Below are 15,992 nucleotides of genomic sequence, written 5' to 3' on the forward strand. Positions count from 1 at the left end.
AAATCAAAATTGATGGCAGCCATAAACTAAAGTTTTGTAAAGATTGCCAAAGGAGGGAGTCAGGCTGCGCGCTGACCAAAAGCCTGGTGGAACTGTCTTGCAGGCCCTGCGGAAAGATGTCAAGTCCTGCAGGGCCCTTGTCTCTTGTGACAGAACGTTCCACCAGGTTGGAGCCGCAGCCAAAAAAGCCCTGGCTCTAGTTGAGGCCAGCCTAACCTCTCTGTGGCCTGGGACCTTCAAGATGTTTTTATTTGAAGACCATAAGTTCCTCTGTGGGGCATACCAGGACACAAATGTACTAGCTGAGCCACAAATTCTCTGCTGTGGATTGGAAACATCAGCAGAAATATTATATACAAGCAAATGAAAACCATGCAACAGAATGACACTTTCGAAAGTTTTGCAGCATGAGCTGCCTAACTGAACTATGTGAGAGTATGGAAGCATAAAATGTTATGGTTGACCCAAACCCTATTAATTTGCTTTTTTAAATATAATGAACACAGAAGGTGACAGAGAGTGCTCCAAGGGCAGCTGAGTTCATAACCATGCCTTGTTTACTCATAAATAAATCTCATTATGTCTGATAGGAATACTAAGCGGGCATAGGAATGCAGCTCTGAATATGTGTGTAATGATTAATCTCAAAAGTACTGTACAAATGAATAATTGTCAGGTTACTGGAAGATGTTACAGAAAGATTATTTTCTGGTAAATATCTGTTATGCATCCCAGGTCTTGTTCCTGGGAAGTCAAGAGGAAATAATGCGGAGACACATACAGACCTATAAACACGAATTTGGGAGTAAATTCCACTTCCAAATAAAAATTCTTATTATTTAACTGTAAAAATATTTTCGTAAGTTGTGCTAAGGTAGGGTTGCCATATTTCAAAAGACAAAAGTTGTTGAGTTTTTCATGGGTTGCCATGACATTGTTAGCAATTTCCACCCAGATACTGCTTTCAACTGCCGTATTTTGGATACATCTGGGACATTCCGGACGTATGGCAACCCTAAAAGGGTAAAGCTATAAATTCTGACATACACACAGCAATTGCTAGAAAAATAAGTTGTGTGCCCAGTTACTCTCGCTCAACAAGAGCACTGGACAATAAAATAGTAATAATGTCAAATGACTTAGAAGTTACTAAGCAAAATGTTGTTGGCAAGGTGGGAAGAGAAACAGGTGCTTTTATTGAGTTCTTCCCTTTTCCAGTTAAAGAAAACAGTTCCATATAAATCAGCAGGGTCGACAATACCTCATAATGTAAAAAACAACAACACATACAGTGTATGGAGCCTAACTGACAGTTTTTGACACAAACATTGTTCTATTAACATGCATATAGCATAACAACAGTATAAGAGTGCAATAATAATGGGTTATGAAATACTTGTAGCAACAACAAACCTCACAGACCTTGAAACTTTGGCACATGCGAGGTGGGAAGCCTATACACAATCATAGTTCACAGCTACATGAGTGGGTGCAACTTTTTGTCATTGAAGGTGCCAGAGAGATGACACCTTCCCCTTTTCTTGGTTCAGGTAGGTAGCCATGTTGGTCTGACATAGTTGAAATAAATTAAAAAAATATTTAAAAAATTTAAAAATCCAGTGGCACCTTAGAAACCACAAAGCCTAGGACTTGCCGATCAGAAGGTCGGCGGTTGAATCCCCGTGACGGGGTGAGCTCCCGTTGCTCGGTCCCTGCTCCTGCCAACCTAACAATTCGAAAGCACATCAAAGTGCAAGTAGATAAATAGGTACTGCTCCGGCGGGAAGGTAAACGGCGTTTCCATGCACTGCTCTGGTTCACCAGAAGCGGCTTAGTCATGCTGGCCACATGACCCAGAAGCTGTACGCCGGCTCCCTCAGCCAGTAAAGTGAGATGAGCGCCGCAACCCCAGAGTCGGCCACGACTAAACCTAATGGTCAGGGGTCCCTTTACCTTTACCTATTCTGCCTTGGTCAGACCACACCTTGAATACTGTGTCCAGTTCTGGGCACCACAATTTAAGAAGGATGTTGACAAGCATGAGGAGGGCAGAGGAGGGCAACCAAGATGATCAAGGTCTGGAAACCTAGCCTTATGAGGAATGATTGAGGGAGCTGGGTATGTTTAGCCTGGAAAAGAGGAGACTGAGAGGAGATATGACAGCCATCTTCAAATATCCTGCATATGTCACATGAAAGAGAGAACAAGCTTGCTTTCTCCTGCTCTGGAGGGTAGGACGTGAACCAATGGCTTCAAGGTACAAGAAAGCAGATTCTGACTAAATAACTTTATCAGGAATAACTTTCAGACAGTAGGAGCTGGTTGAGAGTGGAACAGACTCCCACAAAATGTGGTAGATACTCCTTCATTGGAGGTTTTTAAGCAGAGGTTGGGTGGCTATATGTCAAGATAACTTACCTGAGATTCCTGCACTGCAGGGGGCTGGACTAGATGACCCTCAGGTTTCTTTGAACTCTACAGTTCTATGATTCTACTGACAAACAGCACCTCTTTCCTGTCTCGACTGAGCCTTCCCCACCCAGTCCTTCAGCGACTCCAGACAATCAATAGTTTAAAGCTTATACAGCCTCCTTGGCATTGCTTGAGAAGGAGAGGGGGGGGGGAGAGAGAGAGAGATACTTGCCCCCCGCCCAGCTCTGGATGGGAACTATAACTTAAGACAGTTAAACACACCAATAGTCTGCTCTACTGCATCAGGGGGGTGGGGGAGGAAGAGATTTTGCTGTGAGGACAGTTAAGGCAGAAGCTGTAGCTATTAAGCATCTCTATGGTTACTGGTATAGGAAAAGTTACAGATAGGTAGCCGTGTTGGTCTGCCATAGTCAAAACAAAATAAAAAATTCCTTCCAGTAGCACCTTAAAGAGACCAACTAAGTTAGTTCTTAAGTAGCACCTTAAAGAGACCAACTAAGTTAGTTCTTGGTATGAGCTTTCGTGTGCATGCGGGTATCTGAAGAAGTGTGCATGCACACGAAAGCTCATACCAAGAACTAACTTAGTTGGTCTTTAAGGTGCTACTGGAAGGAATTTTTTATTTTGTTTTGGTATAGGAAAAAAAATCACACTTTTTAAAAACAAAATGAGCAATGGGGGAGAGGAGCAAAGGATGACTTCAGCTAGTACAGTCACCCTCAGCAGGTATGGGGGGAGGGGGAGGAAGCACAAATAAAATTCAGGAGCTTTAGAAAAAAAATCATTCTGGAAATTTTTCCAGTGGAATAAAGGACTGCTGTTCTTCCCCTTCTAATGTTTCCTTACAGAGAGCCAACATGGAAGTATCTCATCAGCCCATCTCATTTTGGCAGTACGTCTGTTCATGCTCTTCAGAATTGGATTGCCTGTTTGCTTTGAACTTGACTGAACCTCCCAGATTGTGTTGTATTGTCAGCACATTGCATCATCTTGCTCATACCCATGCAGCCCCTTTTCTTAGCTACTGACGGAGCAAAGAGCATCTGTCTTTCTGTGAATCTGAGGGCTCTCTGGTATTAACGCCATCCACAAATGCCTTAGCTTTAAATATACATATATATTGTTTCTTTTTTCCACACAACTTGGGACAGTGAGTGGTCTCTTTTTTTTAACCTGCTTACATTAAAGTTGAGATAAGTAGATATTGTGGATTAACTGATACACCAGCGTTAGCAAAAACAAAAAATACTTGTATACTGGTGACACAAGGGACAAGTGCAGCAGTCAAACTCCCTGGATCTTGGGTCATGCTATGCGCATGAAAGACCATATGCCTTGAAGTGTTAGTTAATTTGTCACCCTATGTTTAATTTATTTAAGAGTAATAAAAAAATATTTGCACTAACAAGTAACCTTGCCATCCTGTTCACGAATTTCAAGTTCTTCCCAGCTGTGGGTCCTATCCAGCAATGCTGTTCCACTTACACAGCGGAGCTTTTCCCTCCTAGTTACCCTTCAAAGCCTACTTCAGAGAGTTGGAGGACACCCCAGGGTAGATTTTTGAGGGCATGCAAGGAGAAGAGAGGTAGTTCCACTGTGCATGACAAACTCCACACATGCAGTGTTAGAAACACTGCTTAGAGATTGTTCAAATCGTAAGTGGTGCATGAATGCTTTTAAATGAATAAATATTTTCTCCGCACCTTTGGCTGGTGTATCAACGGTAACCAACTGTATTTCTCTCTAGCTGCCACAAACCAACCTTGAGGTGGTGGCTCGAGGTAAAACCTTGAAACCGCTTCCTACTCATCTTCCACTATAGTCCCTCGGATCAACCAGGAACACTCCCTGGATGATCCCAGCTACACATCCAGTTCACAGAGCAAAGAGGCAGGAAATGGGATCTGCCATGGCTACGTAACAAATATTGGTTTCCTCCTCTCTGGAGCCTGAAAGTGAGTGTCTTAGTCAGAAGTGTACTAAGAACTGTTTCTTTAAGCAAGATGGTTAATTGTTCATAGAACTGAGTTGGAAGAGACCCTGAGCATCATTTAGTCCAACCCCTGCAATGCAGGAATCTCAACACGGGTTCCCCTATCCAATCTGAAGCCATACCAGACCCTGCTTAGGTTTGCAAATGTGCTGTCAGTTTTAATTGTTTTTAGCATTCGGTTTTGCCTTGTTTTTATTGCTATTTGTATTTGTTTAGCAAACTGCAAGCCATCTGAGACTTTAGGACAGTCTGGGCTAGAAATCAGAATGAAAAATGAAGATGTATATAGGTAAAAATTTACAAGGGGTATTACCAGAGAGCATCATCTCAATTCTGCCCTCACTTTTGTATCTCAGTTGCCATCTTGTATGGGACGTTTAGTTGGCAAGAGCTGGCTATCCTGAGCAAGGTGTGTTTATAGGACCAGCTGTCATGGAAAAGAGAGCATCCTGACCCTCTGTGCTTTGAGCTATGAAAACGTTGGGATGCACAAATGGCAAAATTTTCCACAGCCTCATTCAATCAGCACAACACCCTGCCATAAATGACAATCCTAAGCCCTATCCATTCTGAAGTGCCTATCCATTCAGCCCTGAGTGCTCACTGGAAGGACAGATCGTGAAGCTGAGGCTCCAAGACTTTGGCCACCTCATGAGAAGAGAAGACTCCCTGGAAAAGACCCTGATGTTGGGAAAGATGGGGGGGAACAAGGAGAAGGGAATGGCAGAGGACAAGGTGGTTGGACAGTGTTCTTGAAGCTACCAGCATGAATTTGACCAAACTGCGGAAGGCAGTGGAAGACAGGAGTGCCTGGCATGCTCTGGTCCATGGGGTCACGAAGAGGCGGACACGACTAAACAACAAAAGCCCTGAAATCTTGCCTCAAAACATACCCTTCCTGTATCTGGTACCTCTAGGCAGGACAGCAACAGATGAAGAGAGAAAGTCCTTTTCAACTGCCACCTGATTCCCCCCCCCCCCATATAACTGGTCCATGCCCTTTGTTGGGGGAAACCTCTGCCCATTCCTTGTCCCTCCTGAAGGTGTCAATAAAGATGCCCACTCCATCCCCTATTCTCCTCATTTCACCTTATCCTGGCACTGAGGATTTCATTCCCTCTTTCCCACTGATGCATTCTTGGGAGTTCATAAGAAAGGTTATGGTTTTTTGTTTTGTTAAAAAAAATTCTCTCTCTCTTTCCTTCCACAGGAAAACCCACTGAAATTTTCTCTGTTTCTCTCCCCCTGGTAGCTTAAAGGGGTGCTCCACAACCTAGACCAAGTTCCTAACCTTACCTATGCAGTGCACCTCATGTGTTGGTCAAATACGCTTCGTTTCTGGGCATTTCTACCCTTACTGACCAGGTCCACACAGGGAAAATGCTACCTTAACATCAGGCTTAAATTCACCCACCCTCCCCCAGTAATACAGGTTCCAGAAGGGCTTACTCCCTGAACACAGGAAAAAAATAGGTCAGCTGCCAATGACAAATGTGTAGTATTCAAGATACAAAATGCCACTCTTTAGGCAAAAGGTTTAATGCTCTTAACACAAGCAAAGTGGTGCCTATTTTGTATCTCTTATGAGATGATGAAGCAAGCAACTATATACTAAATTAATAAAGATGTAAATTAGGTTACTTATGAGTAGCTAGTTTCGGTAATGAGCATATTTGTCCACTGGGAACAATGCTGAGAGACTCATTCAATTTGCATTAGGCCACTGTAACATTTTCTCTTAAATTACTTTTTAGCAAAAAGGGTTTATCTGCTTCTCATTCTTTCACAACTGGGGACATTTAAAAAGGGTACACAGAAATGGTATTTGTACCCTCACTCTAGGCATATACTTAGAAGTTCCAATGCTTTCAAAGGAAATGGCAGGGGGTTGGACTCGATGGCCCTTGTGGTCTCTTCCAACTCTATGATTCTATGATTCTATGAACTTTATTCTGAAGATGTACGTTTAAGATTGCATCAAGATTACATTTGGATAATTATTTACATCCAAAATCAGACAAATATATTTGAAGTGAGGAACCTGTCAATAAAGAAATGCACAGCTGTGAAGCCAAACCAACACATACAGACTCTGAATGAGCATACCTGAACTCAGATGATTGACTCAAATGAAATCTGCACTTGGGGGCTTTCGGAATAACTTTAGGGGGCAGGATATGTCTTAAGACATCTATCCCTTGCAAGCCTCTCAGCCATTATGCTAACAGAATATCATTCACAGGTAACAATTCATACAGGGGAACTGCTTTTCTTGCTCTTAGTTTTGTGCTAAAGCACCAAGCTTTGTAATCTTTCATGACACTTTCATGAGTGCATGCTCTTATTTCGTTGACACCAGAAGTCTGGGATCAGACTATAATAAAGGTAAAGGTAAAGGTACCCCTGCCCATACAGGCCAGTCTTGACAGACTCTGGGGTTGTGCGCCCATCTCACTTAAGAGGCCAGGGGCCAGCGCTGTCCGGAGACAATTCCGGGTCACGTGGCCAGCGTGACATCGCTGCTCTGGCGAGCCAGAGCCGCACACGGAAACGCCGTTTACCTTCCCGCTGGTAAGCGGTCCCTATTTATCTACTTGCACCCGGAGGTGCTTTCGAACTGCTAGGTTGGCAGGCGCTGGGACCGAGCAGCGGGAGCGCACCCCGCCGCAGGGATTCGAACCGCCGACCTGTCGATCGGCAAGTCCTAGGCGCTGAGGCTTTAACCCACAGCGCCACCTGCGTCCCCTCAGACTATAATAGGGGTAAGCAACTGAAAATCTGAAGGGTACATCCTGGCACAGAAGTTTCTAATGTGCGTGGGCAGAGTGGCAGATGTGACGGAAACACAGGGGGCAGCATGTCCTGTTTTGCCACTTGAGGAAAACAGGAAGTGCCACTCTGCACAGCCACTGCTCCCACCACTACCTGCCTGCTCCTCTGCCACTGCTTGTGGTACAGGGACGTGGTTGCATATTCCTGAGCATCTCAGCTTGCAAGCTTTCCAATGGTTGTGTACAGCTGTGTTTTCTCCACAACGAGCCCTATGCTCTGTATGAGAAAAGCCCTTGCTGTTCTCTAGAATTAGAAAACCAAAAAGAAATTATGCAATCTAGTAAAAATAGAAAATAAGAAAAAATATTCAGATTTATTCTATTTGCACAATGAAGACAAGTCCCAGAATTCTGCATTTTGCTGTTCATATTTAGATGGCAGAATTTTATTTTAAAGGAGCCTTCCTAGAATTACACATTCCACTGCTACTTTCACTCACATTTTATTAATGGAAACACGGATTTGCCACTTTCACATACAATTTCTCTCTCCCTCCCACTTGTTAAAGCCTGAATTGAGACAAAGCTTTGCACTGTGTGTTGCATTTTACATCAAAGGATATAATAAAATAGCCCTGCTGCTTGTCAGTTCCATTTATACAAAGTTATAATTATGTTTTATTAATCCCTTTGTTGAGTTTCACAAGTTATTTCTTTTAGACTCTAGCTATTTCTTATAAGATTTTAAATTTGTAAATAAAAAAAAATTATCTAAATGTCTGAAAGGAATCAATTTTGTTTATTTTAAGTTAGTTCCTAGGTCTCAGTTACAATACTTCATTTAAAGTTTAAACTGATTCGTGTTTTTTATGGTTTTCCCCAAGGAAATCTGAACACAATTCTGTGAGAATTCTCAGAATTTTCATAAAACTGCAATTTCCAGAATTCTTTAAAGGAATTCATGCTAGTTAGCCACATGGATTGTCTGTGCAGGAAGGTAGTATATAAATTAGGCTTGTGTGTCCTCTGTGTTTGTGTAGTAATAATGAGATGACTTCACATTGTCTACAGCAATGTCTACCTACATCCTCAGTCCTGGCCAGACTGCTGAAGAGTTAGAACTGGTATAATACACAACTGAAGTACTCCAAGTGCGATAAAAGCCTCATTCATACAACTTGTTGTGTACATTTGTGTTCCACTGTCCTCTTTTTCTGTCCGTTGGCTTGTAACTATTCACTTTCTTTTTTTGTTGTTCCCAACAGTCCTGTGTGTGTACAAATTTTGGGGCTTTCTCTGTTAAACCACTCAGATGGTAGTGTTTTGAGGAGCCCCCCCAGTCTGGGACTGGCACAATATTAATACCTTTCTAACATACATATCATTAAGGAGTGAAAAGGATATCGTACTGAGAAGTGTGAAAGCAATATAATTATGTTGCTGTAGCAGGGAAGGGGCTATACTCAGGGGTGCCAGAAGAAAATATGAGCTTACACTTTGCAAGGGAGACTATTTCCAAGCGTAAGCCCCACTCGCTACAGCTTCAGCTACTAGTTGTAGTGTAAAGAAATATACTTGTTAAAGGAGAGTCCATGTAGTGAAGCCTAGGCATTCAAAATAGGTTATTTAGCTCCAAGTATTACCACATGCCATGCTGGCTCTCTATTAATAGTTTCAAACAAAGGGCTCTATTGTAACGAAAGCTAAAATGGCCTTTACTCTTTTAAAAGAGTTTATAAATGATTGATCACTTAATATTTTAAATAGGATAAAATAGAGTATAGCTTTCATAAAATACAGCAGGACGGCTAGCATACAGTCACTAAATTTGGTGGCCTCTGCTAAGTTCTCTGGATAATATAAAGATCTTACACAGATGGAACGAATCCCAGTTCTATCAACAACATAGTTTTATCAATCACATCTATTATCATGTGAAGGGAGGGCTGGCAGTTTTTTTCCTTCCATCAATAAATGTAACAGCCTTGATTGCAGGTGTGCTGAATCCACCTACAGTGCAGCAAGAAACTCTAATTTCAATTGGCTGAGCTGCTGTGATGGAATGGACTGTTCTGTTTCTCAGGAAACTATTCTGTAGGGCTAAGACTGTGTACTGTGGGTAGCAAGCCAGAAGGCAAACAAGCTGGGGGCTGGGGGGCTGGGGGCCAAGACAAGAGGGCACAACATTGCTAGGTCTATTCTAGACCCTGGCAGAGGAATTCTACCTGTATGGATTGTCACGGCAGCACTTTGACAGCTGGGCAATCTAAAAGAAGGCAATGAGGGCGGAAAAGAAAGTCCTTTGGGTGCAGGGTTGTAGTTTAGACCAGCAAGGGACTGGACCCAAATTCGTGAGTTTTTGAAACAGGAAATATCTGAACACAGATTCACAAAAACAACAGGACCATTGAACATTCCTGGCTTGACGCCTTAATCTTTTGGGGAAAGTATTTCCAGAGATATTTCCAGCACACTGAACAGAAAGCTTCTTCATTTCGTAGCTCTTTTCAAAGACTCCAATGAAAGCTGATAAGGGATTCAAAGGTATTGTTGGCCATAAATACTAAATAGTCACAGCCTGTAAATGCTGGGTAGAAAACTATCAAGATGTTTCGATTTTAGAACAAAATAATAAGAACGCTGCCTCAAAAAGGGCATGTAGATTCTAGCCCAAAACTGGAAACAAGAAGAATTACCGTCGATGGAAGAATGGAGAATGAAGTTGATGGAATACACAGAACTTGGTAAATTAACAGGAAGGATCCGAGGCCTACGAGACCACAGTTTTACTGAAGACTGGAGTAAATTTGTAGACTATTTGAAAAGTATTTGCGATGAACAATTAACGTTTGTAGGTTTGCAAGAGGCTCTGTGAAAATAATATTAGTAAATATTATTGTAAAAAAGGGAATAAGAGGGAGGAGGTTTTTAACAAAAGGCAATATTAGATTAAGAAATGCGGAAGAAGGATTAAAACGGAGGATTTGCAGAAGAGCTGAGGGAAGTCCAAAAAATGTATCTGTGAAAAACTGTGTTATGTGTTTTTATATTTTTGTATTGCAAAATGAATAAAAATAATTTATTTAAAAAAAGGGCACGTAGAGATTATGCTTTGTGTATGCTACATGCAGTACAGCACATAGCTGCTGTGGGTAACACTATTTAATCTAATTGGGTTTTTCCAATTACGCTGATATTCTAGAGACAATATAATCATCATCATAAAGATGCCTAGGGTTCAATAGCACGGACAGCCCCACCAAACATTCAGTGGTGGCTTTTACCATCAAAATGATTCAATTAAGTGATCACAAGTGATCACAAATCTCTCAACATTTTAGAGGTTAAGTGTTTTACAAGTGGAGCTTACTTTATTTTAAGCATTTATAGCTATTGAACAGTAGGCCTCTGTTCATCTACAATTTGCTGCTTGGAGTATTTTTTTCTGAATTTTACCCATTCTGAGCTGTTGAGTACAGGGAGAACTAGATAACACATAAATAAATAAATAAATAAATAAATAACAACATTTGAACTTTCTGCTGCAAACTTGCATTTCCCATAACAATCTCTTCAACAACTGCACCATGCACAAGTTTTTGCTCACCAGAAACTGAGCGGTACATTGAACACTTGCCTGTCTTCAATGGCAGAGAGAGCAACAGCATGGGCAGTCAGAGTCAGTGACAGGCAGAATCCCTGGCAGATGGAGCCAGCTAGTTGTAGGTTAGTCTCCATCCTCCTCCCTGCTGAGCTCTACAAGGGCAAAAGAACTGAGACTTCACCAGTTGTCTAAGAAGACAGGCAAGTGGGGCTGGCAGAATAGGTTGGTGGGACACTGTTCTGTTTGCCCTCATGGAGCAGCCTCCACTGGCTGAATAGGATATAAGAAGCATATGGGTGTGACTAAAACACCCAGGGATTTCATATCCTAATAAACAAGAATTTGTTTGGATTAGCACTGACTCCCCTGTGTTCCCACATGATATACTGGAAGTGCAAGTTATTCACCCATCTGCCTAAATGTAATGTTCAAAGTCATCCTCAATTCAAAGATGTTAATGAGTGGTTAAGAAGATGAAATGCTGAGTTGAAACCTAAAGTAATGAAATGGAAAATGACAAGGAGGAAGGGAGGGCGCTCTGGCTGCATAGCAAGGTAATATTCCTGTGTTGACTTGTGAAATTATCTCTCCAGGGCAGTAGAGGAAAGACTGGGTTTTTTATGAGAGCAATGGTCAATATATTTAAAAAAAACAAAACAAAAAACAAAAAAGAGCAAAAAGAATTGAGCACCCGAACTAATAGCTTCTTCTGTCTTCAGTTTTAATGGTTTTGCACCTCACTTTATCACAACAGAGAATTTAGCACTGAACCATTTCAGAAGGTGTTAGAGGCTTCTTAACTCATGCCGGTGTTTTGTTCCAGATGAAAAAGTATAATATATGGATGTGAAGTGCTAGGATTGCAACTAATTTCCATTCTGGAATGTGAGAAGGAACACAGGGGGAGGAGACAGCAATAACATGGTATACATCCCTCATTTTGAATGTCTGGATTATATTTTTAGAAAAAAACATTATTGATGAGTGGAGATTGCTGAACTCCTTTTTTGCCCTGTCATTGCTCCTCCCCTATTCTCCCCTTGTATTGCCAATGTTTAATTTTAAAATATTTTTAAGAAAGGGTTATATCCAACAGAGAGAAAAGAACAGACGGGGAAGGGAGAAGCCATGCCAAAGCTTTGTATCACCCAGCTATCATTAGTGACCTGACTCATATCACTCTCACAGAAATCAAAGGTTGAAGTTGCAAAAAGGCAGTGATGTTGACGGAAGCTAGGCATCACCTGGAGACGAAATCTCTTGACAGCCTATCCCCAATTTCCAGGACTGAGCAGGTGTTTGCCATCTGATCATGCTGTGAGTTGGGTGGGGAGCTAATTGCTCAGCCTATATGTGCACATTTCAGCTGGGTTCCCAATTCTCAATATGCTGATACATAATTTCAGGGCTCAAGGCTTTTGGGGTGTTTTATTTAAAAAAAACCTGAATTATTATTGCTGCAATACATGATGTAGTAGAAAGAGAAAATACCAGTGTCAGGGACTCAGCGGGAGCGCAGGGAGGAGAGGAGATGGAGAGCGAGGGGGAGCAATCCGAGGGCAGCGTAGGAGAGGATGACAGCAGCCCGATAGATTCCGTGAGCCTCTCCAGCGAATCGGAAGATTCACAGAAGGGGGCGCCAATGGGCAGGGCAAGGGGGGACCCAAGGGGGACACCCCAGAAACAAGGGGCCAGCGGGGACTCCCAGAGCAGCAGTTGGAAATCAGGACCAGCTTCCCCACCAGAGCGTAGTGGGGGGGAGGAGTCCCAGGTATCAGAGCCCACATATTCACCACCAGCGAGAGAAGATGAGTCAGGGGTGGCCACGCCTCCATCGGAGAGCGAGAGAACGGTCAAGAGGAAAGTTGCAGGCTGGGCGCGCGCGCCAAGTTCAAATGTACAGGCGAGCGGCACAGAAGGTAGCCCGGATAGGGAACCAGGTCCTAAAGCCCGCCGGAAGGAGGGGGAAGAATCATCAGGGTCAGCGTCAGAGGAGTCCAGAAAGGATGAAACCCTAGCGGGCAGGAGGGCCCAGAGGAGAAAGGAACTTAGGAAGAGGTGGAGCAAAGCGAGAGTCTTAAACTGGTGTGGAAGGGGCGGAGACTCAGACGGGACTTCGCCGGTCTAGGGTTGAGACGTAGAGCTGGGCGCTGCGGCTTTAAAATGGAAACTGAACCTCAATAAAGACTTTTGTACATAACTACAGCCTAGCGTTGGTCCTCTGTGAGCTGGGACCTAGAGGCAGCTCTGACAACCAGCTATGGCATCTGTGATTTGCACTGCCCTCTGCAGTTTCAATTCAGAGAAACTGTCTTAAACCAATGTAGAAAACTTCCCATTATCTACTTTCCTATGGACAAGCCAAGAAAAACTTTTTTTTGTCTTCTCAAATTTGAAAGAATGTGATAATCTGAAAAGAATCTGACATTTTTGCTTTTATTTTTTACCTGGAAGCTGAATTGTTGCCTTAAGAACACATAAAAAAACCTTGTACAAAATCTATGTCTCAGCAACTTAAGTAAAAAATGGTGAAGACCCATCCGAATGACAACTGATTCTGGCATTCCAACAACCTTATGTATTGAGCTGGAATCCCAGGACCCCAAGTTGTGTAGTATCAAGGGATAAGTCCAATGTGGAAAAGGCCAAACAGTCTGCTGATTCCAAGGACAAGAAAGAAGCCTTGAGAGGTTGCTAACACTGCAGTCCATTAAATACATAAAACATTATTTCTAATGCATTGAACACTCACAGCTGTACCCTATATCAGTGGTTTTCAACCAGCGTACCGCGGCACCCTGGGGTGCCTTGAATGATATTGAGGGGTGCCGCAGGCAACAATGGCCTCTGTCCCCCTCGAGTCTCTGCCTCCCAAAGGCATGCACAGTTGTTTATTGCAGCAGCCCTGGCTACAAGCTACCCAGCTTTGGGGGCTGGCCAGTGGGTGCTGGTTGCCAGGAGCTGAGGTGGCCTTGAGTAAGCAAGCAAGCAGGCGAGGGAGCCCAGCCAGCTAGTCCACCAGCCCTTGCTGTTGGGAATGGACAGACAAATGAGGAGGCACCTCTCTTTGGGGTGGGTGGGGGCACCTCAGAGACCAGGGGCGGCAATAGTGGGTGCCTGGAGGACTCCTAAGGAGAGGGGAGAGGAAAGGAAGCTGAGGGAACCCACCACAAGGGAGGGTGTTCAAAAAAGGGTGAGAGGCTGCCAGCTCTGCAGGCACCACAGGGGTGCCACAGAAAGAATGAAGGTCAAGGAAGACTTGGACTCAAAAAGGTTGAAAACCTCAGTCCTATTGAAACCATTTTAAGAACCAGTTGTTGCATCACATCAAAAGTCCTCTACCTTCCTGCCAGAAAAACAACCTGTCAGAAGAATAGCATTTGAGCCACAATGGGTCAGTGTGTCTGGCTATTAACCAGAAGGTTGGTGGTTTGATCCCACAAGAGGACAGCTGTGGGCAGGATTCCTGCACTGTAGGGAGTTGGAGGAGATGACCCTCAGGATCCCTTCCAACTCTACAATTCTATGATCCTAATTTCCATGGGGAGGGTGGCTGGCTACCTCAAATTGAAGGCTGCAAACTGGAGGCTAGGGCTGGATCTATACAGGTATTTTTAAAATGCTATGGGAAAAAATGCTATGGGGGGGGGGAGAAAGGCTCCCAAGGCAATCTGCCATTGGCTTTGGATTCTGCTCTACAGCACCATCTGGTGTTACATTTTTATAACACTTTTTAACATTATAAATTGACCAGTGTAGCTGAGTCCATCACTCACAAACTAGGCTCTTTATTTATAGGACCTTGCCCTATGCCTGGATATTTGACAGCTTTCAAATTAACATCAACATGTACTTTTTCCCCCTCGGGAAAGAAGGTGGCAAGGAACATTGGGGCCTAAGAGTAACAAAGGATCAAAATTACAAATGTATATGCATTTTGTACAGTTTAATGCTGAAATTCTCACTTTGGAAAAAGGGACACAGGATGATAGGCTAACGCTCCAGCCATAGCTTGTGTGTTGGCAACCTGATGATTAGCTGATATTCCTTAGAGTGTTTGGATTGGGGCCTGGCTCTGACAAGTGATTCTTAAAGCGGAATCATGAAATTGCTACCAAGAGTGTTTTTAGTGAGTTTGCTATGGAAACACCAATTCCATGAGGTAAAAATCTAAAATCTGAAGTGGCTTCACATTTATAGCTGTGGGTAAAAATATAAATACAGGTCTGTATCGCTCTTAAATCCCAGCAGTTGCCAAGTGTGTCAGAACTGTTGAGACACTATAACTGATGTGCCACAAAACAATATGAATTATTAAGGGACAGATACCCAATTTAAAATATATCTAACTCCGTCTCTGTGGAGTTCCTAAATCTCACATACTGTTTATATAGCGCTTTAGGGTAGGAATAATTTCACATGCTTTATTTCAGTAATCTGACAACAACCCCGCTGAGGGCATGCCCCCCACCCTCAAACAATGAACTGTTATACGGCAACAAGGAGCAAGTGCTGTGTCTCCCTTCCAAGCTTTTCCTGGAGCAGCACAATCAATGCCTTGTCAGCTTCACAAACCATGCAGAAGTAGATACTCTTGAGTTTGACCATTTGGCTTTGAATGATTCTCTGATTTATACGTTGCATAATCGGTGGTTCTTATTGGAATACCAAACTGCACTGATGTGCTGAACCAAATAATGACTGGAGAAAAACAAGGAACAGTATTCATGAACTTTTAAACAATAATGAATTTAGATTTGGGTATTCAGCCTGCACGTAGAAAGCTAGATGCTGACCCAGCCTGCTCCCTAACGTTTTAGTTTCATACTCACCTGCAATATGAAGGAAATTAACCTGTGTTTGAATGGAACATGAAATAGTTGAAGTAAAAATTCACTTAAATTTTAACTATGACTTACAAAATCACAGCTTGGCACAGATGTGGGCGGGTGGATAAATAAATAAAATGAGAGTGGAGTGTGTATACTCTCAATTTACTTATTTCCCAACATACCCCCGCACAGCTGTTGTGGGGTTACCTGGCTTTAGGCAGATGGTGCAAGAGCTCTGAAAGCATCCCAGAGCTATCACACTACCTTCCCAAAGCCCATTCTGAGGGTTCCTGGCTCTACATGTTTTTGCATTTATGTGTGGACTGAACCCTCGCATAAGATGCGAGTTACCTGCATTT

The 15,992-nt window shown here is 42.9% G+C and overlaps 1 protein-coding gene and 1 long non-coding RNA gene across 36 annotated transcripts in view; one reads left to right on the forward strand and one right to left on the reverse strand.

The window, feature by feature from the left end:
- Positions 1-15,992, forward strand: part of LOC307220561 — a 320,367-nt gene that overhangs the window by 249,480 nt on the left and 54,895 nt on the right. The gene's annotated exons all lie outside the window — the stretch shown is intronic.
- MAP2 (microtubule associated protein 2) overlaps positions 1-15,992 on the reverse strand; it is a 323,285-nt gene that overhangs the window by 180,774 nt on the left and 126,519 nt on the right. The window lies entirely within an intron of this gene.

The sequence above is a fragment of the Podarcis cretensis genome (genome assembly GCF_951804945.1).
Source record: "Podarcis cretensis genome assembly, chromosome: 1".
Classification (NCBI taxonomy): Eukaryota; Metazoa; Chordata; class Lepidosauria; order Squamata; family Lacertidae; genus Podarcis; species Podarcis cretensis.